Below are 25,945 nucleotides of genomic sequence, written 5' to 3'. Positions count from 1 at the left end.
AGGAATTAAAATAGGAAAATAACACAGTTACCAAAAACTTCAAAAACTGGATTTCGGGCTAGTAAACGACGTCGGATGCCCGAAAAAGCCCACGACTCATGGCAGCGCAATGAGTTTTACTCGCGACGCCGTTGCCTTCGAATCGACGGTTCGTGGGCCCAATTCTGAGGTCGGAGCCCAGATCAGCGGTTTGCCCGATTTGCCGTTGCACGCGCGTCGGTCCAGCTCCTCTCCAATAACTTACGCCATCTGTCCTACATCACCCCGTGGAGCTCGTCTCCAATTAACCGGGCACCGCAAATGAACGAAAGCGAAAAAACAACAGGACTCGACGCCCACTGCCGAAATTATTGGGGTTGTTCTTAACGTTGTCAGTTTTTTTGTTTTTTTTTGTTTTGGTTCAATTATCGTAAGGTAGGCCCCACAGCCGATCGGAACCGGCAGTTCGGCAGTTCGGCAGGCCTGCATGCGACACATGGTAGGGGTGGCGACGACAAGGCCTGACAGGCCATGCCATTTCATGCGACGGCATCCCATTTCATGCGGGGGGGCGTTGGATAGCCAACCCATGGTCATATGGCATGGCTCAAACGTGGCTTATATACTTTTAGGCGTTATAAGCTAACGGATGCGATCATACCAACTCACATGCACCGGATCCCATCAGAACTCCGAAGTTAAGCGAGTTTGGGCGAGAGTAGTACTAGGATGGGTGACCTCCTTGGAAGTCCTCGTGTTGCATCCCTTCTTTTTTTGCCTTGTTGACGTTTCAATTGTCGTGGGCGTTTGCTTTCCGTTATCTTATTCATCTGGATGTCTTTGTTTTATCACGACCCCGTGGCGCAGCGTGACAATCGGGGCACACAATGATTAAATACTCCTAGAAAGCCTAGGATTAACGAAGGAATTAAAATAGGAAAATAACACAGTTACCAAAAACTTCAAAAACTGGATTTCGGGCTAGTAAACGACGTCGGATGCCCGAAAAAGTCCACGACTCATGGCAAGGCAATGAATTTTACTCGCGACGCCGTTGCCTTCGAATCGACGGTTCGTGGGCCCAATTCTGAGGTCGGAGCCCAGATCAGCGGTTTGCCCGATTTGCCGTTGCACGCGCGTCGGTCCAGCTCCTCTCCAATAACTTACGCCATCTGTCCTACATCACCCCGTGGAGCTCGTCTCCAATTAACCGGGCACCGCAAATGAACGAAAGCGAAAAAACAAAAGGACTCGACGCCCACTGCCGAAATTATTGGGGTTGTTCTTAACGTTGTCAGTTTTTTTGTTTTTTTTTGTTTTGGTTCAATTATCGTAAGGTAGGCCCCACAGCCGATCGGAACCGGCAGTTCGGCAGGCCTGCGCGCGACACATGGTAGGGGTGGCGACGACAAGGCCTGACAGGCCATGCCATTTCATGCGGGGGGCGTTGGATAGCCAACCCATGGTCATATGGCATGGCTCAAACGTGGCTTATATACTTTTAGGCGTTATAAGCTAACGGATGCGATCATACCAACTCACATGCACCGGATCCCATCAGAACTCCGAAGTTAAGCGAGTTTGGGCGAGAGTAGTACTAGGATGGGTGACCTCCTGGGAAGTCCTCGTGTTGCATCCCTTCTTTTTTTGCCTTGTTGACGTTTCAATTGTCGTGGGCGTTTGCTTTCCGTCATCTTATTCATCTGGATGTCTTTGTTTTATCACGACCCCGTGGCGCAGCGTGACAATCGGGGCACACTATGATTAAATACTCCTAGAAAGCCTAGGATTAACGAAGGAATTAAAATAGGAAAATAACACAGTTACCAAAAACTTCAAAAACTGGATTTCGGGCTAGTAAACGACGTCGGATGCCCGAAAAAGCCCACGACTCATGGCGACGCAATGAGTTTTACTCGCGACGCCGTTGCCTTCGAATCGACGGTTCGTGGGCCCAATTCTGAGGTCGGAGCCCAGATCAGCGGTTTGCCCGATTTGCCGTTGCACGCGCGTCGGTCCAGCTCCTTTCCAATAACTTACGCCATCTGTCCTACATCACCCCGTCGAGCTCGTCTCCAATTAACCGGGCACCGCAAACGAACGAAAGCGAAAAAACAACAGGACTCGACGCCCACTGCCGAAATTATTGGGGTTGTTCTTAACGTTGTCAGTTTTTTTGTTTTTTTTTGTTTTGGTTCAATTAGCGTAAGGTAGGCCCCACAGCCGATCGCAACCGGCAGTTCGGCAGGCCTGCGCGCGACACATGGTAGGGGTGGCGACGACAAGGCCTGACAGGCCATGCCATTTCATGCGGGTGGCGTTGGATAGCCAACCCATGGTCATATGGCATGGCTCAAACGTGGCTTATATACTTTTAGGCGTTATAAGCTAATGGATGCGATCATACCAACTCACACGCACCGGATCCCATCAGAACTCCGAAGTTAAGCGAGTTTGGGCGAGAGTAGTACTAGGATGGGTGGTGACCTCCTGGGAAGTCCTCGTGTTGCATCCCTTCTTTTTTTGCCTTGTTGACGTTTCAATTGTCGTGGGCGTTTGCTTTCCGTCATCTTATTCATCTGGATGTCTTTGTTTTATCACGACCCCGTGGCGCAGCGTGACAATCGGGGCACACTATGATTAAATACTCCTAGAAAGCCTAGGATTAACGAAGGAATTAAAATAGGAAAATAACACAGTTACCAAAAACTTCAAAAACTGGATTTCGGGCTAGTAAACGACGTCGGATGCCCGGAAAAGCCCACGACTCATGGCAACGCAATGAGTTTTACTCGCGACGCCGTTGCCTTCGAATCGACGGTTCGTGGGCCCAATTCTGAGGTCGGAGCCCAGATCAGCGATTTGCCCGATTTGCCGTTGCACGCGCGTCGGTCCAGCTCCTCTCCAATAACTTACGCCATCTGTCCTACATCACCCGTGGAGCTCGTTTCCAATTAACCGGGCACCGCAAACGAACGAAAGCGAAAAAACAACAGGACTCGACGCCCACTGCCGAAATTGTTGGGGTTGTTCTTAACGTTGTCAGTTTTTTTGTTTTTTTTTGTTTTGGTTCAATTATCGTAAGGTAGGCCCCACAGCCGATCGGAACCGGCAGTTCGGCAGGCCTGCGCGCGACACATATTAGGGGTGGCGACGACAAGGCCTGACAGGCCATGCCATTTCATGCGACGGCATCCCATTTCATGCGGGGGGCGTTGGATAGCCAACCCATGGTCATATGGCATGGCTCAAACGTGGCTTATATACTTTTAGGCGTTATAAGCTAACGGATGCGATCATATCAACTCACGTGCACCGGATCCCATCAGAACTCCGAAGTTAAGCGAGTTTGGGCGAGAGTAGTACTAGGATGGGTGACCTCCTGGGAAGTCCTCGTGTTGCATCCCTTCTTTTTTTGCCTTGTTGACGTTTCAATTGTCGTGGGCGTTTGCTTTCCGTCATCTTATTCATCTGGATGTCTTTGTTTTATCACGACCCCGTGGCGCAGCGTGACAATCGGGGCACACTATGATTAAATACTCCTAGAAAGCCTAGGATTAACGAAGGAATTAAAATAGGAAAATATAACAGTTACCAAAAAGTTCAAAAACTGGATTTCGGGCTAGTAAACGACGTTGGATGCCTGAAAAAGCCCACGACTCATGGCAACGCAATGAGTTTTACTCGCGACGCCGTTGCCTTCGAATCGACGGTTCGTGGGCCCAATTCTGAGGTCGGAGCTCAGATCAGCGGTTTGCCCGATTTGCCGTTGCACGCGCGTCGGTCCAGCTCCTCTCCAATAACTTACGCCATCTGTCCTACATCACCCCGTGGAGCTCGTCTCCAATTAACCGGGCACCGCAAACGAACGAAAGCGAAAAAACAACAGGACTCGACGCCCACTGCCGAAATTATTGGGGTTGTTCTTAACGTTGTCAGTTTTTTTGTTTTTTTTTGTTTTGGATCAATTATCGTAAGGTAGGCCCCACAGCCGATCGGAACCGGCAGTTCGGCAGGCCTGCGCGCGACACATGGTAGGGGGGGCGACGACAAGGCCTGACAGGCCATGCCATTTCATGCGGGGGGCGTTGGATAGCCAACCCATGGTCATATGGCATGGCTCAAACGTGGCTTATATACTTTTAGGCGTTATAAGCTAACGGATGCGATCATACCAACTCACATGCACCGGATCCCATCAGAACTACGAAGTTAAGCGAGTTTGGGCGAGAGTAGTACTAGGATGGGTGACGTCCTGGGAAGTCCTCGTGTTGCATCCCTTCTTTTTTTGCCTTGTTGACGTTTCAATTGTCGTGGGCGTTTGCTTTCCGTTAGAGCTGGCAAACGGGTCGTTTTAACGGGTTTCGGGTCGTTAACGGGTTAATCCGTTTTCTTAACGGGTTGACACGAACACGACCCGTTAAGTTAACGGGTGACTAATACTAGACCCAAACACGACCCGTTACAATTCGCGAATATCCGACACGACCCGTTAACCCGTTAAGAATAAACCAGAAAGAAAAAAAAAAAAAAAAAAAAACTATCACAGCTTCTCTACCAACACGCCTTCTCTGTCTTTTTTCCCCCAAACCCCAACCCTAACTTTTCTTCCCTCTTTCCCTCTTCATTTCAGTCCTCTCACCCCAAAACAGTATATATCTCTCTCTCACAGATATCTTAAAAACTTAACAACTAAATAAATTGAGGAAGAAAGAAAATTCAAAATTAACTGAGAGAACCAAAACCAACAACTCTAGAATCAATCACCCTCTGTGGACCGACCTAGATACCTCCTCCTTGATCCCTGGTGGCTGGGTTGGCGGAGTCTATTGAGTGGAGAGAAGAAGAGCAGAAGAGAATCTTGACAAAAAGATAGCAGAAGAGAAAAAGAGAAGAACAGAGCAGAAGAGAAGAACGAGAGGAAGAAGAAAAAGGAAAAGGGGAAAGAAGAAAAAGACAAAAAGGTAAGAAGAAAAAGACACGGAAAGAAGAAAGAAAAGGGGAAGAAGAAAAGAAAAGAAAAATATTTTGCAAAATTACAAAATTAACCTTCTTAACGGGTGGTAACGGGTTAACCCGTTTTCGACCCGAAACGACCCGTTAGCTTAACGGGTGGCTAACGGGTTCACCCGTTTTCAACCCGACCAAATAAGCTCAACCCAAATACTGATAATTTCGTGCGAATTCGTGTCGTGTTAACGGGTCGTGTGCAATATTGCCGGGTCTACTTTCCGTCATCTTATTCATCTGGATGTCTTTGTTTTATCACGACCCCATGGAGCAGCGTGACAATCGGGGCACACTATGATTAAATACTCCTAGAAAGCCTAGGATTAACGAAGGAATTAAAATAGGAAAATAACACAGTTACCAAAAACTTCAAAAACTGGATTTCGGGCTAGTAAACGACGTCGGATGCCCGAAAAAGCCCACGACTCATGGCAGCGCAATGAGTTTTACTCGCGACGCCGTTGCCTTCGAATCGACGGTTCGTGGGCCCAATTCTGAGGTCGGAGCCCAGATCAGCGGTTTGCCCGATTTGCCGTTGCACGCGCGTCGGTCCAGCTCCTCTCCATTAACTTACGCCATCTGTCCTACATCACCCCGTGGAGCTCGTCTCCAATTAACCGGGCACCGCAAACGAACGAAAGCGAAAAAACAACAGGACTCGACGCCCACTGCCGAAATTATTGGGGTTGTTCTTAACGTTGTCAGTTTTTTTGTTTTTTTTTGTTTTGGATCAATTATCGTAAGGTAGGCCCCACAGCCGATCGGAACCGGCAGTTCGGCAGGCCTGCGCGCGACACATGGTAGGGGGGGCGACGACAAGGCCTGACAGGCCATGCCATTTCATGCGGGGGGCGTTGGATAGCCAACCCATGGTCATATGGCATGGCTCAAACGTGGCTTATATACTTTTAGGCGTTATAAGCTAACGGATGCGATCATACCAACTCACATGCACCGGATCCCATCAGAACTCCGAAGTTAAGCGAGTTTGGGCGAGAGTAGTACTAGGATGGGTGACCTCCTGGGAAGTCCTCGTGTTGCATCCCTTCTTTTTTTGCCTTGTTGACGTTTCAATTGTCGTGGGCGTTTGCTTTCCGTTAGAGCTGGCAAACGGGTCGTTTTAACGGGTTTCGGGTCGTTAACGGGTTAATCCGTTTTCTTAACGGGTTGACACGAACACGACCCGTTAAGTTAACGGGTGACAAATACTAGACCCAAACACGACCCGTTACAATTCGCGAATATCCGACACGACCCGTTAACCCGTTAAGAATAAACCAGAAAGAAAAAAAAAAAAAAAAAAAACTATCACAGCTTCTCTACCAACACGCCTTCTCTGTCTTTTTTCCCCCAAACCCCAACCCTAACTTTTCTTCCCTCTTTCCCTCTTCATTTCAGTCCTCTCACCCCAAAACAGTATATATCTCTCTCTCACAGATATCTTAAAAACTTAACAACTAAATAAATTGAGGAAGAAAGAAAATTCAAAATTAACTGAGAGAACCAAAACCAACAACTCTAGAATCAATCACCCTCTGTGGACCGACCTAGATACCTCCTCCTTGATCCCTGGTGGCTGGGTTGGCGGAGTCTATTGAGTGGAGAGAAGAAGAGCAGAAGAGAATCTTGACAAAAAGATAGCAGAAGAGAAAAAGAGAAGAACAGAGCAGAAGAGAAGAACGAGAGGAAGAAGAAAAAGGAAAAGGGGAAAGAAGAAAAAGACAAAAAGGTAAGAAGAAAAAGACACGGAAAGAAGAAAGAAAAGGGGAAGAAGAAAAGAAAAGAAAAATATTTTGCAAAATTACAAAATTAACCTTCTTAACGGGTGGTAACGGGTTAACCCGTTTTCGACCCGAAACGACCCGTTAGCTTAACGGGTGGCTAACGGGTTCACCCGTTTTCAACCCGACCAAATAAGCTCAACCCAAATACTGATAATTTCGTGCGAATTCGTGTCGTGTTAACGGGTCGTGTGCAATATTGCCGGGTCTACTTTCCGTCATCTTATTCATCTGGATGTCTTTGTTTTATCACGACCCCGTGGCGCAGCGTGACAATCGGGGCACACTATGATTAAATACTCCTAGAAAGCCTAGGATTAACGAAGGAATTAAAATAGGAAAATAACACAGTTACCAAAAACTTCAAAAACTGGATTTCGGGCTAGTAAACGACGTCGGATGCCCGAAAAAGCCCACGACTCATGGCAGCGCAATGAGTTTTACTCGCGACGCCGTTGCCTTCGAATCGACGGTTCGTGGGCCCAATTCTGAGGTCGGAGCCCAGATCAGCGGTTTGCCCGATTTGCCGTTGCACGCGCGTCGGTCCAGCTCCTCTCCATTAACTTACGCCATCTGTCCTACATCACCCCGTGGAGCTCGTCTCCAATTAACCGGGCACCGCAAACGAACGAAAGCGAAAAAACAACAGGACTCGACGCCCACTGCCGAAATTATTGGGGTTGTTCTTAACGTTGTCAGTTTTTTTGTTTTTTTTTGTTTTGGTTCAGTTATCGTAAGGTAGGCCCCACAGCCGATCGGAACCGGCAGTTCGGCAGGCCTGCGCGCGACACATATTAGGGGTGGCGACGACAAGGCCTGACAGGCCATGCCATTTCATGCGACGGCATCCCATTTCATGCGGGGGGCGTTGGATAGCCAACCCATGGTCATATGGCATGGCTCAAACGTGGCTTATATACTTTTAGGCGTTATAAGCTAACAGATGCGATCATACCAACTCACACGCACCGGATCCCATCAGAACTCCGAAGTTAAGCGAGTTTGGGCGAGAGTAGTACTAAGATGGGTGACCTCCTGGGAAGTCCTCGTGTTGCATCCCTTCTTTTTTTGCCTTGTTGACGTTTCAATTGTCGTGGGCGTTTGCTTTCCGTCATCTTATTCATCTGGATGTCTTTGTTTTATCACGACCCCGTGGCGCAGCGTGACAATCGGGGCACACTATGATTAAATACTCCTAGAAAGCCTAGGATTAACGAAGGAATTAAAATAGGAAAATAACACAGTTACCAAAAACTTCAAAAACTGGATTTCGGGCTAGTAAACGACGTCGGATGCCCGAAAAAGCCCACGACTCATGGCGACGCAATGAGTTTTACTCGCGACGCCGTTGCCTTCGAATCGACGGTTCGTGGGCCCAATTCTGAGGTCGGAGCCCAGATCAGCGGTTTGCCCGATTTGCCGTTGCACGCGCGTCGGTCCAGCTCCTTTCCAATAACTTACGCCATCTGTCCTACATCACCCCGTCGAGCTCGTCTCCAATTAACCGGGCACCGCAAACGAACGAAAGCGAAAAAACAACAGGACTCGACGCCCACTGCCGAAATTATTGGGGTTGTTCTTAACGTTGTCAGTTTTTTTGTTTTTTTTTGTTTTGGTTCAATTAGCGTAAGGTAGGCCCCACAGCCGATCGCAACCGGCAGTTCGGCAGGCCTGCGCGCGACACATGGTAGGGGTGGCGACGACAAGGCCTGACAGGCCATGCCATTTCATGCGGGTGGCGTTGGATAGCCAACCCATGGTCATATGGCATGGCTCAAACGTGGCTTATATACTTTTAGGCGTTATAAGCTAATGGATGTGATCATACCAACTCACACGCACCGGATCCCATCAGAACTCCGAAGTTAAGCGAGTTTGGGCGAGAGTAGTACTAGGATGGGTGACCTCCTGGGAAGTCCTCGTGTTGCATCCCTTCTTTTTTTGCCTTGTTGACGTTTCAATTGTCGTGGGCGTTTGCTTTCCGTCATCTTATTCATCTGGATGTCTTTGTTTTATCACGACCCCGTGGCGCAGCGTGACAATCGGGGCACACTATGATTAAATACTCCTAGAAAGCCTAGGATTAACGAAGGAATTAAAATAGGAAAATAACACAGTTACCAAAAACTTCAAAAACTGGATTTCGGGCTAGTAAACGACGTCGGATGCCCGAAAAAGCCCACGACTCATGGCGACGCAATGAGTTTTACTCGCGACGCCGTTGCCTTCGAATCGACGGTTCGTGGGCCCAATTCTGAGGTCGGAGCCCAGATCAGCGGTTTGCCCGATTTGCCGTTGCACGCGCGTCGGTCCAGCTCCTTTCCAATAACTTACGCCATCTGTCCTACATCACCCCGTCGAGCTCGTCTCCAATTAACCGGGCACCGCAAACGAACGAAAGCGAAAAAACAACAGGACTCGACGCCCACTGCCGAAATTATTGGGGTTGTTCTTAACGTTGTCAGTTTTTTTGTTTTTTTTTGTTTTGGTTCAATTAGCGTAAGGTAGGCCCCACAGCCGATCGCAACCGGCAGTTCGGCAGGCCTGCGCGCGACACATGGTAGGGGTGGCGACGACAAGGCCTGACAGGCCATGCCATTTCATGCGGGTGGCGTTGGATAGCCAACCCATGGTCATATGGCATGGCTCAAACGTGGCTTATATACTTTTAGGCGTTATAAGCTAATGGATGCGATCATACCAACTCACACGCACCGGATCCCATCAGAACTCCGAAGTTAAGCGAGTTTGGGCGAGAGTAGTACTAGGATGGGTGACCTCCTGGGAAGTCCTCGTGTTGCATCCCTTCTTTTTTTGCCTTGTTGACGTTTCAATTGTCGTGGGCATTTGCTTTCCGTCATCTTATTCATCTGGATGTCTTTGTTTTATCACGACCCCGTGGCGCAGCGTGACAATCGGGGCACACTATGATTAAATACTCCTAGAAAGCCTAGGATTAACGAAGGAATTAAAATAGGAAAATAACACAGTTACCAAAAACTTCAAAAACTGGATTTCGGGCTAGTAAACGACGTCGGATGCCCGGAAAAGCCCACGACTCATGGCAACGCAATGAGTTTTACTCGCGACGCCGTTGCCTTCGAATCGACGGTTCGTGGGCCCAATTCTGAGGTCGGAGCTCAGATCAGCGGTTTGCCCGATTTGCCGTTGCACGCGCGTCGGTCCAGCTCCTCTCCAATAACTTACGCCATCTGTCCTACATCACCCCGTGGAGCTCGTCTCCAATTAACCGGGCACCGCAAACGAACGAAAGCGAAAAAACAACAGGACTCGACGCCCACTGCCGAAATTATTGGGGTTGTTCTTAACGTTGTCAGTTTTTTTGTTTTTTTTTGTTTTGGATCAATTATCGTAAGGTAGGCCCCACAGCCGATCGGAACCGGCAGTTCGGCAGGCCTGCGCGCGACACATGGTAGGGGGGGCGACGACAAGGCCTGACAGGCCATGCCATTTCATGCGGGGGGCGTTGGATAGCCAACCCATGGTCATATGGCATGGCTCAAACGTGGCTTATATACTTTTAGGCGTTATAAGCTAACGGATGCGATCATACCAACTCACATGCACCGGAACCCATCAGAACTCCGAAGTTAAGCGAGTTTGGGCGAGAGTAGTACTAGGATGGGTGACCTCCTGGGAAGTCCTCGTGTTGCATCCCTTCTTTTTTTGCCTTGTTGACGTTTCAATTGTCGTGGGCGTTTGCTTTCCGTTAGAGCTGGCAAACGGGTCGTTTTAACGGGTTTCGGGTCGTTAACGGGTTAATCCGTTTTCTTAACGGGTTGACACGAACACGACCCGTTAAGTTAACGGGTGACAAATACTAGACCCAAACACGACCCGTTACAATTCGCGAATATCCGACACGACCCGTTAACCCGTTAAGAATAAACCAGAAAGAAAAAAAAAAAAAAAAAAAACTATCACAGCTTCTCTACCAACACGCCTTCTCTGTCTTTTTTCCCCCAAACCCCAACCCTAACTTTTCTTCCCTCTTTCCCTCTTCATTTCAGTCCTCTCACCCCAAAACAGTATATATCTCTCTCTCACAGATATCTTAAAAACTTAACAACTAAATAAATTGAGGAAGAAAGAAAATTCAAAATTAACTGAGAGAACCAAAACCAACAACTCTAGAATCAATCACCCTCTGTGGACCGACCTAGATACCTCCTCCTTGATCCCTGGTGGCTGGGTTGGCGGAGTCTATTGAGTGGAGAGAAGAAGAGCAGAAGAGAATCTTGACAAAAAGATAGCAGAAGAGAAAAAGAGAAGAACAGAGCAGAAGAGAAGAACGAGAGGAAGAAGAAAAAGGAAAAGGGGAAAGAAGAAAAAGACAAAAAGGTAAGAAGAAAAAGACACGAAAAGAAGAAAGAAAAGGGGAAGAAGAAAAGAAAAGAAAAATATTTTGCAAAATTACAAAATTAACCTTCTTAACGGGTGGTAACGGGTTAACCCGTTTTCGACCCGAAACGACCCGTTAGCTTAACGGGTGGCTAACGGGTTCACCCGTTTTCAACCCGACCCAATAAGCTCAACCCAAATACTGATAATTTCGTGCGAATTCGTGTCGTGTTAACGGGTCGTGTGCAATATTGCCGGGTCTACTTTCCGTCATCTTATTCATCTGGATGTCTTTGTTTTATCACGACCCCGTGGCGCAGCGTGACAATCGGGGCACACTATGATTAAATACTCCTAGAAAGCCTAGGATTAACGAAGGAATTAAAATAGGAAAATAACACAGTTACCAAAAACTTCAAAAACTGGATTTCGGGCTAGTAAACGACGTCGGATGCCCGAAAAAGCCCACGACTCATGGCGTCGCAATGAGTTTTACTCGCGACGCCGTTGCCTTCGAATCGACGGTTCGTGGGCCCAATTCTGAGGTCGGAGCCCAGATCAGCGGTTTGCCCGATTTGCCGTTGCACGCGCGTCAGTCCAGCTCCTCTCCATTAACTTACGCCATCTGTCCTACATCACCCCGTGGAGCTCGTCTCCAATTAACCGGGCACCGCAAACGAACGAAAGCGAAAAAACAACAGGACTCGACGCCCACTGCCGAAATTATTGGGGTTGTTCTTAACGTTGTCAGTTTTTTTGTTTTTTTTTGTTTTGGTTCAATTATCGTAAGGTAGGCCCCACAGCCGATCGGAACCGGCAGTTCGGCAGGCCTGCGCGCGACACATATTAGGGGTGGCGACGACAAGGCCTGACAGGCCATGCCATTTCATGCGACGGCATCCCATTTCATGCGGGGGGCGTTGGATAGCCAACCCATGGTCATATGGCATGGCTCAAACGTGGCTTATATACTTTTAGGCGTTATAAGCTAACGGATGCGATCATACCAACTCACATGCACCGGATCCCGTCAGAACTCCGAAGCTAAGCGAGTTTGGGCGAGAGTAGTACTAGGATGGGTGACCTCCTGGTAAGTCCTCGTGTTGCATCCCTTCTTTTTTTGCCTTGTTGACGTTTCAATTGTCGTGGGCGTTTGCTTTCCGTCATTTTATTCATCTGGTTGTCTTTGTTTTATCACGACCCCGTGGCGCAGCGTGACAATCGGGGCACACAATGATTAAATACTCCTAGAAAGCCTAGGATTAACGAAGGAATTAAAATAGGAAAATAACACAGTTACCAAAAACTTCAAAAACTGGATTTCGGGCTAGTAAACGACGTCGGATGCCCGAAAAAGCCCACGACTCATGGCAGCGCAATGAGTTTTACTCGCGACGCCGTTGCCTTCGAATCGACGGTTCGTTGGCCCAATTCTGAGGTCGGAGCCCAGATCAGCGGTTTGCCCGATTTGCCGTTGCACGCGCGTCGGTCCAGCTCCTCTCCAATAACTTACGCCATCTGTCCTACATCACCCCGTGGAGCTCGTCTCCAATTAACCGGGCACCGCAAACGAACGAAAGCGAAAAAACAACAGGACTCGACGCCCACTGCCGAAATTATTGGGGTTGTTCTTAACGTTGTCAGTTTTTTTGTTTATTTTTGTTTTGGTTCAATTATCGTAAGGTAGGCCCCACAGCCGATCGGAACCGGCAGTTCGGCAGGCCTGCGCGCGACACATGGTAGGGGGGGCGACGACAAGGCCTGACAGGCCATGCCATTTCATGCGGGGGGCGTTGGATAGCCAACCCATGGTCATATGGCATGGCTCAAACGTGGCTTATATACTTTTAGGCGTTATAAGCTAACGGATGCGATCATACCAACTCACATGCACCGGATCCCATCAGAACTCCGAAGTTAAGCGAGTTTGGGTGAGAGTAGTACTAGGATGGGTGACCTCCTGGGAAGTCCTCGTGTTGCATCCCTTCTTTTTTTGCCTTGTTGACGTTTCAATTGTCGTGGACGTTTGCTTTCCGTCATCTTATTCATCTGGTTGTCTTTGTTTTATCACGACCCCGTGGCGCAGCGTGACAATCGGGGCACACTATGATTAAATACTCCTAGAAAGCCTAGGATTAACGAAGGAATTAAAATAGGAAAATAACACAGTTACCAAAAACTTCAAAAACTGGATTTCGGGCTAGTAAACGACGTCGGATGCCCGAAAAAGCCCCGACTCATGGCGACGCAATGAGTTTTACTCGCGACGCCGTTGCCTTCGAATCGACGGTTCGTGGGCCCAATTCTGAGGTCGGAGCCCAGATCAGCGGTTTGCCCGATTTTCCGTTGCACGCGCGTCGGTCCAGCTCCTCTCCAATAACTTACGCCATCTGTCCTACATCACCCCGTGGAGCTCGTCTCCAATTAACCGGGCACCGCAAATGAACGGAAGAGAAAAAACAACAGGACTCGACGCCCACTGCCGAAATTATTGGGGTTGTTCTTAACGTTGTCAGTTTTTTTGTTTTTTTTTGTTTTGGTTCAATTATCGTAAGGTAGGCCCCACAGCCGATCGGAACCGGCAGTTCGGCAGGCCTGCATGCGACACATGGTAGGGGTGGCGACGACAAGGCCTGACAGGCCATGCCATTTCATGCGACGGCATCCCATTTCATGCGGGGGGGCGTTGGATAGCCAACCCATGGTCATATGGCATGGCTCAAACGTGGCTTATATACTTTTAGGCGTTATAAGCTAACGGATGCGATCATACCAACTCACATGCACCGGATCCCATCAGAACTCCGAAGTTAAGCGAGTTTGGGCGAGAGTAGTACTAGGATGGGTGACCTCCTGGGAAGTCCTCGTGTTGCATCCCTTCTTTTTTTGCCTTGTTGACGTTTCAATTGTCGTGGGCGTTTGCTTTCCGTTATCTTATTCATCTGGATGTCTTTGTTTTATCACGACCCCGTGGCGCAGCGTGACAATCGGGGCACACTATGATTAAATACTCCTAGAAAGCCTAGGATTAACGAAGGAATTAAAATAGGAAAATAACACAGTTACCAAAAACTTCAAAAACTGGATTTCGGGCTAGTAAACGACGTCGGATGCCCGAAAAAGTCCACGACTCATGGCAAAGCTATGAGTTTTACTCGCGACGCCGTTGCCTTCGAATCGACGGTTCGTGGGCCCAATTCTGAGGTCGGAGCCCAGATCAGCGGTTTGCCCGATTTGCCGTTGCACGCGCGTCGGTCCAGCTCCTCTCCAATAACTTACGCCATCTGACCTACATCACCCCGTGGAGCTCGTCTCCAATTAACCGGGCACCGCAAACGAACGAAAGCGAAAAAACAACAGGACTCGACGCCCACTGCCGAAATTATTGGGGTTGTTCTTAACGTTGTCAGTTTTTTTGTTTTTTTTTGTTTTGGTTCAATTATCATAAGGTAGGCCCCACAGCCGATCGGAACCGGCAGTTCGGCAGGCCTGCGCGCGACACATGGTAGGGGTGGCGACGACAAGGCCTGACAGGCCATGCCATTTCATGCGGGGGGCGTTGGATAGCCAACCCATGGTCATATGGCATGGCTCAAACGTGGCTTATATACTTTTAGGCGTTATAAGCTAACGGATGCGATCATACCAACTCACATGCATCGGATCCCATCAGAACTCCGAAGTTAAGCGAGTTTGGGCGAGAGTAGTACTAGGATGGGTGACCTCCTGGGAAGTCCTCGTGTTGCATTCCTTCTTTTTTTACCTTGTTGACGTTTCAATTGTCGTGGGCGTTTGCTTTCCGTCATCTTATTCATCTGGATGTCTTTGTTTTATCACGACCCCGTGGCGCAGCGTGACAATTGGGGCACACTATGATTAAATACTCCTAGAAAGCCTAGGATTAACGAAGGAATTAAAATAGGAAAATAACACAGTTACCAAAAACTTCAAAAACTGGATTTCGGGCTAGTAAACGACGTCGGATGCCCGAAAAAGCCCACGACTCCTGGCAACGCAATGAGTTTTACTCGCGACGCCGTTGCCTTCGAATCGACGGTTCGTGGGCCCAATTATGAGGTCGGAGCCCAGATCAGCGGTTTGCCCGATTTGCCGTTGCACGCGCGTCGGTCCAGCTCCTCTCCAATAACTTACGCCATCTGTCCTACATCACCCCGTGGAGCTCGTCTCCAATTAACCGGGCACCGCAAACGAACGAAAGCGAAAAAACAACAGGACTCGACGCCCACTGCCGAAATTATTGGGGTTGTTCTTAACGTTGTCAGTTTTTTTGTTTTTTTTTTGTTTTGGTTCAATTATCGTAAGGTAGGCCCCACAGCCGATCGGAACCGGCAGTTCGGCAGGCCCGCGCGCGACACATGGTAGGGGTGGCGACGACAAGGCCTGACAGGCCATGCCATTTCATGCGACGGCATCCCATTTCATGCGGGGGGCGTTGGATAGCCAACCCATGGTCATATGGCATGGCTCAAACGTGGCTTATATATTTTTAGGCGTTATAAGCTAACGGATGCGATCATACCAACTCACATGCACCGGATCCCATCAGAACTCCGAAGTTAAGCGAGTTTGGGCGAGAGTAGTACTAGGATGGGTGACCTCCTGGGAAGTCCTCGTGTTGCATCCCTTCTTTTTTTGCCTTGTTGACGTTTCAATTGTCGTGGGCGTTTGCTTTCCGTTATCTTATTCATCTGGATGTCTTTGTTTTATCACGACCCCGTGGCGCAGCGTGACAATCGGGGCACACTATGATTAAATACTCCTAGAAAGCCTAGGATTAACGAAGGAATTAAAATAGGAAAATAACACAGTTACCAAAAACTTCAAAAACTGGATTTCGGGCTAGTAAACGACGTCGGATGCCCGAAAAAGCCCACGACTCATGGCAACGCAATGAGTTTTACTCGCGACGCCGTTGCCTTCGAATCGACGGTTCGTGGGCCCAATTCTGAGGTCGGAGCCCAGATCAGCGGTTTGCCCGATTTGCCGTTGCACGCGCGTCGGTCCAGCTCCTCTCCAATAACTTACGCCATCTGTCCTGCATCACCCCGTGGAGCTCGTCTCCAATTAACCGGGCACCGCAAATGAACGAAAGCGAAAAAACAACAGGACTCGACGCCCACTGCCGAAATTATTGGGGTTGTTCTTAACGTTGTCAGTTTTTTTGTTTTTTTTTGTTTTGGTTCAATTATCGTAAGGTAGGCCCCACAGCCGATCGGAACCGGCAGTTCGGCAGGCCTGCATGCGACACATGGTAGGGGTGGCGACGACAAGGCCTGACAGGCCATGCCATTTCATGCGACGGCATCCCATTTCATGCGGGGGGCGTTGGATAGCCAACCCATGGTCATATGGCATGGCTCAAATGTGGCTTATATACTTTTAGGCGTTATAAGCTAACGGATTCGATCATACCAACTCACATGCACCGGATCCCATCAGAACTCCGAAGTTAAGTGAGTTTGGGCGAGAGTAGTACTAGGATGGGTGACCTCCTGGGAAGTCCTCGTGTTGCATCCCTTCTTTTTTTGCCTTGTTGACGTTTCAATTGTCGTGGGCGTTTGCTTTCCGTCATCTTATTCATCTGGATGTCTTTGTTTTATCACGACCCCGTGGCGCAGCGTGACAATCGGGGCACACTATGATTAAATACTCCTAGAAAGCCTAGGATTAACGAAGGAATTAAAATAGGAAAATAACACAGTTACCAAAAACTTCAAAAACTGGATTTCGGGCTAGTAAACGACGTCGGATGCCCGAAAAAGCCCACGACTCCTGGCAACGCAATGAGTTTTACTCGCGACGCCGTTGCCTTCGAATCGACGGTTCGTGGGCCCAATTCTGAGGTCGGAGCCCAGATCAGCGGTTTGCCCGATTTGCCGTTGCACGCGCGTTGCATCCCTTCTTTTTTTGCCTTGTTGACGTTTCAATTGTCGTGGGCGTTTGCTTTCCGTCATCTTATTCATCTGGATGTCTTTGTTTTATCACGACCCCGTGGCGCAGCGTGACAATCGGGGCACACTATGATTAAATACTCCTAGAAAGCCTAGGATTAACGAAGGAATTAAAATAGGAAAATAACACAGTTACCAAAAACTTCAAAAACTGGATTTCGGGCTAGTAAACGACGTCGGATGCCCGAAAAAGCCCACGACTCCTGGCAACGCAATGAGTTTTACTCGCGACGCCGTTGCCTTCGAATCGACGGTTCGTGGGCCCAATTCTGAGGTCGGAGCCCAGATCAGCGGTTTGCCCGATTTGCCGTTGCACGCGCGTCGGTCCAGCTCCTCTCCAATAACTTACGCCATCTGTCCTACATCACCCCGTGGAGCTCGTCTCCAATTAACCGGGCACCGCAAACGAACGAAAGCGAAAAAACAGCAGGACTCGACGCCCACTGCCGAAATTATTGGGGTTGTTCTTAACGTTGTCAGTTTTTTTGTTTTTTTTGTTTTGGTTCAATTATCGTAAGGTAGGCCCCACAGCCGATCGGAACCGGCAGTTCGGCAGGCCTGCGCGCAACACGTGGTAGGGGTGGCGACGACAAGGCTTGACAGGCCATGCCATTTCATGCGGGGGGCGTTGGATAGCCAACCCATGGTCATATGGCATGGCTCAAACGTGGCTTATATACTTTTAGGCGTTATAAGCTAACGGATACGATCATACCAACTCACATGCACCGGATCCCATCAGAACTCCGAAGTTAAGCGAGTTTGGGCGAGAGTAGTACTAGGATGGGTGACCTCCTGGGAAGTCCTCGTGTTGCATCCCTTCTTTTTTTGCCTTGTTGACGTTTCAATTGTCGTGGGCGTTTGCTTTCCGTCATCTTATTCATCTGGATGTCTTTGTTTTATCACGACCCCGTGGCGCAGCGTGACAATCGGGGCACACTATGATTAAATACTCCTAGAAAGCCTAGGATTAACGAAGGAATTAAAATAGGAAAATAACACAGTTACCAAAAACTTCAAAAACTGGATTTCGGGCTAGTAAACGACGTCGGATGCCCGAAAAAGCCCACGACTCATGGCGACGGAATGAGTTTTACTCGCGACGCCGCTGCCTTCGAATCGACGGTTCGTGGGCCCAATTCTGAGGTCGGAGCCCAGATCAGCGGTTTGCCCGATTTGCCGTTGCACGCGCGTCGGTCCAGCTCCTCTCCAATAACTTACGCCATCTGTCCTACATCACGCCGTGGAGCTCCTCTCCAATTAACCGGGCACCGCAAACGAACGAAAGCGAAAAAACAACAGGACTCGACGCCCACTGCCGAAATTATTGGGGTTGTTCTTAACGTTGTCAGTTTTTTTTTTTTTTTTTTTGGTTCAATTTTCGTAAGGTAGGCCCCACAGCCGATCGGAACCGGCAGCTCGGCAGGCCTGCGCGCGACACATGGTAGCGGTGGCGACGACAAGGCCTGACAGGCCATGCCATTTCATGCGGGGGGCGTTGGATAGCCAACCCATGGTCATATGGCATGGCTCAAACGTGGCTTATATACGTTTAGGCGTTATAAGCTAACGGATGCGATCATACCAACTCACATGCACCGGATCCCATCAGATCTCCGAAGTTAAGCGAGTTTGGGCGAGAGTAGTACTAGGATGGGTGACCTCCTGGGAAGTCCTCGTGTTGCATCCCTTCTTTTTTTGCCTTGTTGACGTTTCAATTGTCGTGGGCGTTTGCTTTCCGTCATCTTATTCATCTGGATGTCTTTGTTTTATCACGACCCCGTGGCGCAGCGTGACAATCGGGGCACACTATGATTAAATACTCCTAGAAAGCCTAGGATTAACGAAGGAATTAAAATAGGAAAATAACACAGTTACCAAAAACTTCAAAAACTGGATTTCGGGCTAGTAAACGACGTCGGATGCCCGAAAAAGCCCACGACTCCTGGCAACGCAATGAGTTTTACTCGCGACGCCGTTGCCTTCGAATCGACGGTTCGTGGGCCCAATTCTGAGGTCGGAGCCCAGATCAGCGGTTTGCCCGATTTGCCGTTGCACGCGCGTCGGTCCAGCTCCTCTCCAATAACTTACGCCATCTGTCCTACATCACCCCGTGGAGCTCGTCTCCAATTAACCGGGCACCGCAAACGAACGAAAGCGAAAAAACAGCAGGACTCGACGCCCACTGCCGAAATTATTGGGGTTGTTCTTAACGTTGTCAGTTTTTTTGTTTTTTTTGTTTTGGTTCAATTATCGTAAGGTAGGCCCCACAGCCGATCGGAACCGGCAGTTCGGCAGGCCTGCGCGCAACACGTGGTAGGGGTGGCGACGACAAGGCTTGACAGGCCATGCCATTTCATGCGGGGGGCGTTGGATAGCCAACCCATGGTCATATGGCATGGCTCAAACGTGGCTTATATACTTTTAGGCGTTATAAGCTAACGGATGCGATCATACCAACTCACATGCACCGGATCCCATCAGAACTCCGAAGTTAAGCGAGTTTGGGCGAGAGTAGTACTAGGATGGGTGACCTCCTGGGAAGTCCTCGTGTTGCATCCCTTCTTTTTTTGCCTTGTTGACGTTTCAATTGTCGTGGGCGTTTGCTTTCCGTCATCTTATTCATCTGGATGTCTTTGTTTTATCACGACCCCTTGGCGCAGCGTGACAATCGGGGCACACTATGATTAAATACTCCTAGAAAGCCTAGGATTAACGAAGGAATTAAAATAGGAAAATAACACAGTTACCAAAAACTTCAAAAACTGGATCTCGGGCTAGTAAACGACGTCGGATGCCCGAAAAAGCCCACGACTCATGGCAACGCAATGAGTTTTTATGTAACCCTAGCCACTGCGCTTCTGCGTTTTGCGCGGCCCTTACGGCCTATCCCCTTAGGTCACCCCACCTGGTCCCCAACCCCTTTAATTACAGTTCCGCCTTTCAGCGTTTTTGAGAAACGAAAGTCGTCACGCCTTCCTATGAAGCCAATAATTCTGGCTTGGGACCGTGAGAGAGACCTCTGCTTGTCGACACGTCTCTCCCTTTGTTTCCCGTGACTCACAGGTGTCGAGACTTCAGGGCCCACTTTTTCTATTTTACTGAGTCCTCGCTCTTTGTGCTTCTGACTTGGTTTCTTTGTTTTATTTACTTTCTTCGCTTTTGGGCTTTTGGGCTTTCGTTTGGGTTGGGCTTTCATTTGGTTTTTGCGTTTCATTGGGTTGGATTTCTGCATGTGTAAGACTGTTGTTAGGGCTTACTGTTTTATTTGTTTCTGTTTGGTTTCGTTTTTGTTTTTGTTTTTGCAACCGTGTTGTAGTTGTTTTTTTCGTGTTTGTTCTTGTATTTAACTGCTTTATTCCCTTTAATTCTTGTTATAACGTTGTTGATGTCTGAATTCTTTAACATTGAGGACAATGTTTATTTCTAAGTTTGGGAAGGGATAGCAAGTCTTTTTCGTTTCGCTTTAATTCTTGCTTTAATTTGTTCTGTTTTCTTTTCAGTTTTGAGTCTTTGTGTTTTCAAGTCACTTTCCGGACATATATGATGAGATTGTGATGAATGTTTAAATGACTTGATTGAAAATGCTCTTAAAAAAAAAATTAAAAAATTAAAATTAAAAAATTTGTTATTCACTAAATGGCATCGTTCTAGCATGATATGTTTGAAACCCTCTACGCACTTGCCATTTGTTTCATAATTCTCCAGTTGAGGGACTTGCATGATCCAAAGAATTGTATCAAGCATGAATTAGACTTGTATAACCATATAATGTGAGCTTTGAGCCTTGTGCTTCAATTCATGAGTGTTATACACATATTCCACTTTTCTTGTCATCTGAGTTGTTGTTTGATCTCATTATTCATTGATTTGGTTGAGCACTTAAAAGTTACTCATTCTTGTGCAATTTGATTACATGACATTTGAGAAATGATATTAAGGCCCTCTTTGGACCGTTTGTGCCTTTCAAGCTAACCCTATGCATGCTTAAGCATGATTTTCCATTGTTAACCACCTTGAGCCTATATGTATGCCTTTTCTTTCAAGTAACCAGTTATTACTTCTAGCCTTAGCCTGAAAAACAAGAATTTACCTTTCTAAGGAACTCGTGAGCTTTAATTTAGATGTGTTTTTCATGCTAAGTTTGGGAAGGGTTATTACTTTCAAAAAAAAAAAAAAAAAAAAAAAAGGGTGAAAGAAAAGAGAAAAGTCGTGGTTAAGTGGCAATGGTTTCAAATTCAATTCCATGTTTCTTGGTTGTTCAAATGGAAGGAAGGAGTGTGAATCATAATTAGTGGAGGTATAAGGCTTTGTGGTCTATTTGATCACCCAAAAAATAATAAAAGAATGAAAATTTCAAGCGTGATGTTTCAAAGTCTTTTAGTCAACGATTATATGCTCTTACATTGTGAGTTCCTTGGACTTTGTTGTATCCTTATCCTTCATTTCTTACTCACCTTACACCCTTAGCCCCATTACAACCTATAATAAAGACCTAAATTGATCCTAGATGTCATGTGGTTGAATTGCACACATTCTTCTTTTAAGTGTTTAGCATCCTTCTTGAGATCATATTCATGCATGTTTTTCAGCTTGCTAATTTTGAGTTAAGTCCCTTATGGTTTAACTCTATTCTCATGTCTATTATTGAGTGATGCATTGTAACCCTCTTCCGAGTGATTCATTTGTGAGAGGACAACTTAGGTGAGATTTGAAGTTACATTTGTGCTGGGTATGATTTTTGAAGTTGTGTGAAAACTGAAATTGGAGAATGAGTTCCATTTGGCCATCACACTACTACACTTTGAACATGTTGTGTTCTGAACTTTGCTGCCTTGTGAATAATGTCTAAAATGAGTTTTCTTTGTGAAAACTTTTAAGTCATTTGCATAAGTCGCTCTCTCTTTGGAAAGTGTTCGGAAAGTTTTGTTTCGAATCTTGTTTTAGTTTCTGTTTTGCTCGAGGACTAGCAAAAGATAAGTTTGGGAAGTTTGTTCGGTTCATTTTTACACATGATTTTTCATGTTATTCACCCACTATTTTGAGTTAGTTCTTGACATTTTATAGCTTTTTACTTCCTTTTTGTGTTTTCTTAGATTTTACCTTGGTTGGAATGAAAATGAGCTAAAAGTGCATTATTAGTTATAAATTCTGTTTTTGTTCATTTTCGTAGGTCAACTTCTTGGCCTGGGATCAACATGCTCTGGTGCTCGGATGAGGTCATGATCTTCATGAGATTTGTTCCAATGGATGTTAACTACAACATATCCAAATTTGAGCTCCATTGGACAAGTATTGCCTATCCAACCAATCCAGCATGTTACCACAGCTCTGGAAATCCGGATTTGGCCAGCTTTTACCTCCTTTGTGTCATCTTAATTTCTTGTTACCATAACTCTTGGTAACAAGGAATTACCTTTGTAAAAGAGATATTTTCTGAAGTATTTGGCATCTTTGTGAGTCAATGCTTCATAATGGCAAGGGGACAATGGGCAAAAGCTTTAGAGAAAGAATGAGTTTTATATTAAAAGTGTGAGTAGGAAAAGATGGGAAAAGGAGCAAAAGCAATTGGCAATCAGATATGGAGGGAGCCTTTGAACGTGGAAAGCAATTCAATTCTGAATTCTACACAATTGAGAGCAGATTTTGGAGAGTTTTTGGAGCTTGGAGAAAGCCAAGGTGCAGCCAAGAAAAGTGGAGAAGAAGACTTCCACCATTGATGATCTTGAAGCTTTCATCATTTTCTGAAAATCTGTAAACTCTTTCTAATTTCATTTTGAGTTTGTATTTGAAATAAGTATGAGCAACTAAACTCTATAGCTAGGGCTTAGGTTGAAGCCCTAAACATGATTACCTTATTGTTTTGATACTTGAGTGTATGAATTTCTAGATATTGTTGATGAATTCCAATTCACCAAATTAATCTATCCTTGATGTGTGTTTTTCCTTGGTTGGCCATCTTTGAAAGCATGCTTCTTGAGATTGTTGGGATTATGTGTATCTTCATGTTATCCTAAGCAATAAATGGATGAAGTAAGAATCATCCATGTGAATTGGTTTCTTGAATACCTAATGTAAACACCATGCTATTAGGATTCTTGTGATGTTCATATTCTCTTTGAACTTAATGGGTTCTCCTTGTAATTGAATCAAAGTACGAACCATACCTAGGTTCGGTTATGAGGAGGGCACAAGTATTGTAGCACGAACCATGCACTTTACGTATATTAGAGAGAATCAATGCGTCTTGAGCCACGACCCATGGCCTTGATTGCGAACATTTTCATCAACACGTTTAGAGTTCATCACTTGAGTATTCATGAACTTGGGTAGAATTGTTTAGGGTGGATTCCGAAACCCTAGTGTTTGTTACTTTTTAATTCCACTCTTTGATATTTCATCTCTGCCTTTCTCATTTAAATTCAAAGTCCATTTACTTTCATGCAATAGAAATAGGTCACTTGAAACAAATCAAAACCCCCCCAATGTGTGTGTGAGTTGTGTGTTTGATACGTGGTGTGTCTTTGATACTGAATTTTATTTGTTTCCGTAATTGTTTTGGACTTTTGGTCCGTGCTGTGTTCTTGCATTTTCTGTTCTGAATCCAACCGTATAAAGAAAGTGAATTTTCGACGTACGGTTGGAAAGTTATAGGCAAAACACTGGACAGAGGTCGAAACTGAAAAACAGAGAAACGAATCTGCCCAAAAACGACCGGTCGTTACTGTTCACGACCGGTCGCTCATCACACGTTTATTGAAATTTTGACTCTGCCCAAAAACGACCGGCCATCACTGTTCACGCGACCGGTCGTCACTGTTCACTGTTCACGGAACTGTTCATGCCACTGTTCACTGTTCACGGTACTGTTCACAGGTGGTAAACAGGTGATAAAATGGCGATAGAATGGGTGACCTCCTGGGAAGTCCTCGTGTTGCATCCCTTCTTTTTTTGCCTTGTTGACGTTTCAATTGTCGTGGGCGTTTGCTTTCCGTCATCTTATTCATCTGGATGTCTTTGTTTTATCACGACCCCTTGGCGCAGCGTGACAATCGGGGCACACTATGATTAAATACTCCTAGAAAGCCTAGGATTAACGAAGGAATTAAAATAGGAAAATAACACAGTTACCAAAAACTTCAAAAACTGGATTTCGGGCTAGTAAACGACGTCGGATGCCCGAAAAAGCCCACGACTCATGGCAACGCAATGAGTTTTACTCGCGACGCCGTTGCCTTCGAATCGACGGTTCATGGGCCCAATTCTGGGGTCGGAGCCCAGATCAGCGGTTTGCCCGATTTGCCGTTGCACGCGCGTCGGTCCAGCTCCTCTCCAATAACTTACGCCATCTGTCCTACATCACCCCGTGGAGCTCGTCTCCAATTAACCGGGCACCGCAAACGAATGAAAGCGAAAAAACAGCAGGACTCAACGCCCACTGCCGAAATTATTGGGGTTGTTCTTAACGTTGTCAGTTTTTTTGTTTTTTTTGTTTTGGTTCAATTGTCGTAAGGTAGGCCCCACAGCCGATCGGAACCGGCAGTTCGGCAGGCCTGCGCGCGACACGTGGTAGGGGTGGCGACGACAAGGCTTGACAGGCCATGCCATTTCATGCGGGGGGCGTTGGATAGCCAACCCATGGTCATATGGCATGGCTCAAACGTGGCTTATATACTTTTAGGCGTTATAAGCTAACGGATGCGATCATACCAACTCACATGCACCGGATCCCATCAGAACTCCGAAGTTAAGCGAGTTTGGGCGAGAGTAGTACTCGGATGGGTGACCTCCTGGGAAGTCCTCGTGTTGCATCCCTTCTTTTTTTGCCTTGTTGACGTTTCAATTGTCGTGGGCGTTTGCTTTCCGTCATCTTATTCATCTGGATGTCTTTGTTTTATCACGACCCCTTGGCGCAGCGTGACAATCGGGGCACACTATGATTAAATACTCCTAGAAAGCCTAGGATTAACGAAGGAATTAAAATAGGAAAATAACACAGTTACCAAAAACTTCAAAAACTGGATTTCGGGCTAGTAAACGACGTCGGATGCCCGAAAAAGCCCACGACTCATGGCAACGCAACGAGTTTTACTCGCGACGCCGTTTTCTTCGAATCGACGGTTCGTGGGCCCAATTCTGAGGTCGGAGCCCAGATCAGCGGTTTGCCCGATTTGCCGTTGCACGCGCGTCGGTCCAGCTCCTCTCCAATAACTTACGCCATCTGTCCTACATCACCCCGTGGAGCTCGTCTCCAATTAACCGGGCACCGCAAACGAACGTAAGCGAAAAAACAACAGGACTCGACGCCCACTGCCGAAATTATTGGGGTTGTTCTTAACGTTGTCAGTTTTTTTGTTTTTTTTTTGTTTTGGTTCAATTATCGTAAGGTAGGCCCCACACCCGATCGGAACCGGCAGTTCGGCAGGCCTGCGCGCGACACATGGTAGGGGTGGCGACGACAAGGCCTGACAGGCCATGCCATTTCATGCGGGGGGCGTTGGATAGCCAACCCATGGTCATATGGCATGGTTCAAACGTGGCTTATATACTTTTAGGCGTTATAAGCTAATGGATGCGATCATACAAACTCACATGCACCGGATCCCATCAGAACTCCGAAGTTAAGCGAGTTTGGGCGAGAGTAGCACTAGGATGGGTGACCTCCTGGGAAGTCCTCGTGTTGCATCCCTTCTTTTTTTGCCTTGTTGACGTATCAATTGTCGTGGGCGTTTGCTTTCCGTCATCTTATTCATCTGGATGTCTTTGTTTTATCACGACCCCTTGGCGCAGCGTGACAATCGGGGCACACTATGATTAAATACTCCTAGAAAGCCTAGGATT

At 47.1% G+C, this 25,945-nt stretch overlaps 19 non-coding genes and 2 pseudogenes across 19 annotated transcripts; all 21 read left to right on the top strand.

The window, feature by feature from the left end:
- Positions 1-626: 626 nt before the first annotated feature.
- On the top strand, positions 627-745 carry LOC148291522 (5S ribosomal RNA). The gene has a single exon (XR_015826845.1). It is a non-coding gene; the product is annotated as a 5S ribosomal RNA (ribosomal RNA).
- Positions 746-1,499: 754 nt separating this feature from the next.
- Positions 1,500-1,618, top strand: LOC148291521 (5S ribosomal RNA). The gene has a single exon (XR_015827294.1). It is a non-coding gene; the product is annotated as a 5S ribosomal RNA (ribosomal RNA).
- Positions 1,619-2,372: 754 nt separating this feature from the next.
- LOC148291520 (5S ribosomal RNA) lies at positions 2,373-2,494 on the top strand. Its single transcript, XR_015827099.1, has one exon. It is a non-coding gene; the product is annotated as a 5S ribosomal RNA (ribosomal RNA).
- A 773-nt stretch (positions 2,495-3,267) lies between these two features.
- LOC148291519 (5S ribosomal RNA) lies at positions 3,268-3,386 on the top strand. Its single transcript, XR_015826940.1, has one exon. It is a non-coding gene; the product is annotated as a 5S ribosomal RNA (ribosomal RNA).
- A 754-nt stretch (positions 3,387-4,140) lies between these two features.
- LOC148291518 (5S ribosomal RNA) lies at positions 4,141-4,259 on the top strand (annotated as a pseudogene).
- Positions 4,260-5,916: 1,657 nt separating this feature from the next.
- On the top strand, positions 5,917-6,035 carry LOC148291517 (5S ribosomal RNA). Its single transcript, XR_015827293.1, has one exon. It is a non-coding gene; the product is annotated as a 5S ribosomal RNA (ribosomal RNA).
- A 1,676-nt stretch (positions 6,036-7,711) lies between these two features.
- LOC148291516 (5S ribosomal RNA) lies at positions 7,712-7,830 on the top strand. The gene has a single exon (XR_015826882.1). It is a non-coding gene; the product is annotated as a 5S ribosomal RNA (ribosomal RNA).
- Positions 7,831-8,584: 754 nt separating this feature from the next.
- Positions 8,585-8,703, top strand: LOC148291515 (5S ribosomal RNA). Its single transcript, XR_015826676.1, has one exon. It is a non-coding gene; the product is annotated as a 5S ribosomal RNA (ribosomal RNA).
- Positions 8,704-9,457: 754 nt separating this feature from the next.
- LOC148291514 (5S ribosomal RNA) lies at positions 9,458-9,576 on the top strand. The gene has a single exon (XR_015827616.1). It is a non-coding gene; the product is annotated as a 5S ribosomal RNA (ribosomal RNA).
- A 754-nt stretch (positions 9,577-10,330) lies between these two features.
- Positions 10,331-10,449, top strand: LOC148291513 (5S ribosomal RNA). The gene has a single exon (XR_015826818.1). It is a non-coding gene; the product is annotated as a 5S ribosomal RNA (ribosomal RNA).
- A 1,676-nt stretch (positions 10,450-12,125) lies between these two features.
- LOC148291512 (5S ribosomal RNA) lies at positions 12,126-12,244 on the top strand. The gene has a single exon (XR_015827010.1). It is a non-coding gene; the product is annotated as a 5S ribosomal RNA (ribosomal RNA).
- A 754-nt stretch (positions 12,245-12,998) lies between these two features.
- On the top strand, positions 12,999-13,117 carry LOC148291511 (5S ribosomal RNA). Its single transcript, XR_015826824.1, has one exon. It is a non-coding gene; the product is annotated as a 5S ribosomal RNA (ribosomal RNA).
- Positions 13,118-13,891: 774 nt separating this feature from the next.
- On the top strand, positions 13,892-14,010 carry LOC148291510 (5S ribosomal RNA). The gene has a single exon (XR_015827292.1). It is a non-coding gene; the product is annotated as a 5S ribosomal RNA (ribosomal RNA).
- Positions 14,011-14,764: 754 nt separating this feature from the next.
- On the top strand, positions 14,765-14,883 carry LOC148291509 (5S ribosomal RNA). The gene has a single exon (XR_015826906.1). It is a non-coding gene; the product is annotated as a 5S ribosomal RNA (ribosomal RNA).
- Positions 14,884-15,658: 775 nt separating this feature from the next.
- LOC148291508 (5S ribosomal RNA) lies at positions 15,659-15,777 on the top strand. Its single transcript, XR_015827291.1, has one exon. It is a non-coding gene; the product is annotated as a 5S ribosomal RNA (ribosomal RNA).
- Positions 15,778-16,551: 774 nt separating this feature from the next.
- LOC148291507 (5S ribosomal RNA) lies at positions 16,552-16,670 on the top strand. Its single transcript, XR_015826880.1, has one exon. It is a non-coding gene; the product is annotated as a 5S ribosomal RNA (ribosomal RNA).
- Positions 16,671-17,805: 1,135 nt separating this feature from the next.
- LOC148291506 (5S ribosomal RNA) lies at positions 17,806-17,924 on the top strand. Its single transcript, XR_015826964.1, has one exon. It is a non-coding gene; the product is annotated as a 5S ribosomal RNA (ribosomal RNA).
- A 751-nt stretch (positions 17,925-18,675) lies between these two features.
- LOC148291505 (5S ribosomal RNA) lies at positions 18,676-18,794 on the top strand. The gene has a single exon (XR_015827666.1). It is a non-coding gene; the product is annotated as a 5S ribosomal RNA (ribosomal RNA).
- A 753-nt stretch (positions 18,795-19,547) lies between these two features.
- Positions 19,548-19,666, top strand: LOC148291504 (5S ribosomal RNA). The gene has a single exon (XR_015827290.1). It is a non-coding gene; the product is annotated as a 5S ribosomal RNA (ribosomal RNA).
- Positions 19,667-24,800: 5,134 nt separating this feature from the next.
- On the top strand, positions 24,801-24,919 carry LOC148291503 (5S ribosomal RNA). The gene has a single exon (XR_015827678.1). It is a non-coding gene; the product is annotated as a 5S ribosomal RNA (ribosomal RNA).
- A 755-nt stretch (positions 24,920-25,674) lies between these two features.
- Positions 25,675-25,793, top strand: LOC148291502 (5S ribosomal RNA; annotated as a pseudogene).
- The last annotated feature ends 152 nt before the right edge of the window (positions 25,794-25,945 follow it).

Source organism: Prunus avium, chromosome 8 (genome assembly GCF_965620075.1).
Source record: "Prunus avium chromosome 8, drPruAviu1.hap1.1, whole genome shotgun sequence".
Lineage (NCBI taxonomy): Eukaryota > Viridiplantae > Streptophyta > Magnoliopsida > Rosales > Rosaceae > Prunus > Prunus avium.
This window is presented reverse-complemented; position numbering and strand designations above follow the sequence as displayed.